General features: G+C 37.0%; 1 long non-coding RNA gene across 1 annotated transcript; it reads left to right on the forward strand.

The window, feature by feature from the left end:
• Positions 1-448: 448 nt before the first annotated feature.
• On the forward strand, positions 449-2,098 carry LOC138872642 (uncharacterized). The gene is made up of 2 exons (XR_011401118.1): positions 449-1,155; positions 1,230-2,098. It is a non-coding gene; the product is annotated as an uncharacterized lncRNA (long non-coding RNA).
• Positions 2,099-3,165: the final 1,067 nt, after the last annotated feature.

The raw sequence follows: 3,165 nt of genomic DNA on the forward strand, positions 1-3,165 counted from the left end.
ATGCTCAGTTTAAAGTTAAATAATAGATCAGTCTCTCTCATTCAGATTTCTTTTATAAAAGAAAGTTATTCTAGGGTATGTTCTGCTTCTCATTTTTCTTTTTCTTTTTCAGAAATGGTCATTGATAATTCTCCCAACATCACTTTCTAGTTTTTAATACATTCAATGTTTTCAAAAGAAGTTTGCTTCTTCATTTATCCTTAGGCATATTCTGCTTCAAATTCTCTCTATGTCGTTATCTCGTTTTTCCTTTTGAAAAACATATTATCATTATGTGGTTTTCCCAATTATAGGGCAAGACAGCAGATATTTTAAGGTAAAACAAAGACTCAATTTTGGACTTTTCTTTGTGACGTTCACCACACGTGCTGGAATGTAGACCCACAGCATTGACAATAAAACTTGACAAGTAGGTAAGGAGAGATTGTAGACCCGTAATGACAAAAAAAAAGAAGGAATAATATAATACTATTCTACTTTCAAAACATAGCTTGTTGATATCGTACTTTCATCATGTTCGTATGTTCGTATCGCACTTTAGGACTTGTTGATATATTTGGTTGAGGTCTGGGGGGCCTAGAGTGAATTCCGGTTGGTTAGCAGATCAACTTTGGAACTTATAGAATGGCTGAAGTGCACCAGTTCTGGTGCAATCCACCTGCACAAGTTTGACCGCAGTTGCGAGCTCGCAGAAGCGAGAGGGAGGGCACAAAAGCGGAAATTAGCAGTCTAGGCTGGACTCGCATGTGCGGAGAAGTTTTTGCAAAAGCTGCTTCACTTCTGCGGTGGAGTGATGCGCAAGAGCGACTGGGTCGCAGGCGCGCTCGCGCAGGTGCGTCCCTTTGCTCGCAAAAGCTGACCCAGGAGACGTAAGTGAAGTCCGCACCTTTGATGGAAATTCCGTAGCTGCGGTGCCGCAGATGCGGCTGTGGGTTCGCGATGCAAAATCGCTGGGCAGAAAAGGCCTAAGTTCGAGGGTTTGATTTCATTATCCATTTTTGGATCTTGTGAGCTCGGATTGATGCGAGAATTTGAGGGATTTTCAGAGGAAACATTTGGGTTAGGATTCTTGATCGTGGTTGAATGGTGTGTTTGAATTTTGTGACTTTTACCCGATTCTGAGACATGGGTCCTGGGACGATTTTCTAATTTCTTGTTAGTGTCATGATTTCATTAATTAAATTAGTTTCTTATAATTATATTTATAGTATGTAATTTCTTTTGGCTAGATTTGGGCCGTTCGGAGTCGGAAAGTCGAGGGAAAGACATATTAATTGACTGATTGAGCTCGATTTGAGGTAAGTGACTTGTTTAACCTTGTGTGGGGGAAATTCCCTTAGGATTTGATACTGTTGTAACAATTTGTGATATGTGAGTGTCGTGTACACGATGTGACGAGTGCGTACATGGGCTAATTGTTGAAAATTTCGACCTTTGCTAAGTAGTTTCCTTTTTATGGGATAATTGAGATATTGTAGCACGCGTAGTCATCATGTTTAGCCTAATTTCACATGTCTACGTGTTTCATCTCTTAAATTGAAATTTATACAACATGCTTAGTTGAATTGCCCTTGTTCCTTGATTCCATATTTGTTCTTTAATTGTATGACTCATTGCCTATATTACCATTGTTTCATTTACTACGTGTTGACTTTCGTGATTCTTGCTGTGTTGACTGTTTGGATTGGCACGATGTTTCTTCCGTGCGGAGTGTTATTGGCACGAGGTTTCTTTCATGCGGAGTCTAATTGGAATGAGGTTTCTTCCGTGCGGAGTGTGATTGGCACGAGGTTTCTTAAGTGCGGAGTGTTATTGGCACAAGATTTTTCCCGTGGGGTGTGTTATTGGCACGGTGTTTCTTCCGTGCAGAGTGTTATTGGCACGAGGTTTCTTCTGCAGACCTCGGAGTCCCCCTCTCCCCTTAGTATGTTGTTCTTCTTTATTATCTTAAACTCTAATGTATAGAGACATTTAGTGCATTCCTTAGAGCATGTGGCTTGTAACTAACGCGGTTTGGGAGTTGTTCTTCTTTGAGTTGAAATTTTACTTGTACAGGCGAGCGGTAGCTTTCAGTTATATATTTGTCTGTTGATGTTGAGATTTTAGCCGTTATTTCTGTTATTTTCTGCAATTGTTAGGCTTACCTAGTCTTAAAGACTAGATGCCATCACGACATATTACGGAGGGAAACTTAGGTCGTAACATACCTAAATTGAAGCCTAAAATCAATGATATAGTGGTTGATTTAAATTGCTACAAAATAAAAGCATTGTTAAGCTCAGTAATTATTTGAAAATATCTATACAAATGTAACTAGTGGTCCTAAATACTCATATATCTATCTATATTATTATAAAAGCATGAATATTCTATGCTAAATATTGAACGACAAAAATATTCTTTAAATATTTGCCGCCAATTATGCCGTTCTATAATTAAATTATATCTTAAATATTAATGGCTAAAAACGGAAAACAATTCAAATATTGTAGCGTCCAAGTCAAAATATCATTCTTAAAGTCCACTTCGTAAAGAAAATGTATTCGTCCATTCATTACTTTAATGGAAATCGAATTCTATATCCATTATCTACAGTTCTATATTATAAATATTAGATAATCAAGTGTGAAGAAATTATTTTCTATAGTTCGAGAAGTTAATTATGGGTTGGAACCAAAACAAGTCCAATATTAGATACATTTCAATTCCTCTCTATAGAACCAAGTAAACAATTCACCACAAATAGCAATGTTTACGCCCCAGGTTATCTAGCACTACTAGAAATCCGGTAAAAAGCGACCACAAAAAGCGACCAAAGTTGGCCGCTTATAGGCCTAAAAGCGACCAAACATGCATGGTCGCAATATTGCTGGTCCCTTTATTTTAGGGACCAAAGTTGGTCGCTAATTAACGACCAACTTTGGTCTCTAAGGTAAAAGGACCAAATATTCCGGGTAAAGACTATAGCGACCAACTTTGGTCGCTTTATTATTTTAATATATAATTTTGGCGACCAAAGTTGGTCTCTAAATGTAAAATACGTTATTTATTTATTTATTATTAATCCTAAAAAAAACGATCAACTTTGGTCTCTAATCCAAATATTATATTTTAAAATCTGGAAAATAGAGACCAAGATTGGTCGTTTTTTTATTATTTTTTTTA

The sequence above is a fragment of the Nicotiana sylvestris genome, chromosome 7, assembly GCF_000393655.2.
Source record: "Nicotiana sylvestris chromosome 7, ASM39365v2, whole genome shotgun sequence".
NCBI classification, from domain to species: domain Eukaryota; kingdom Viridiplantae; phylum Streptophyta; class Magnoliopsida; order Solanales; family Solanaceae; genus Nicotiana; species Nicotiana sylvestris.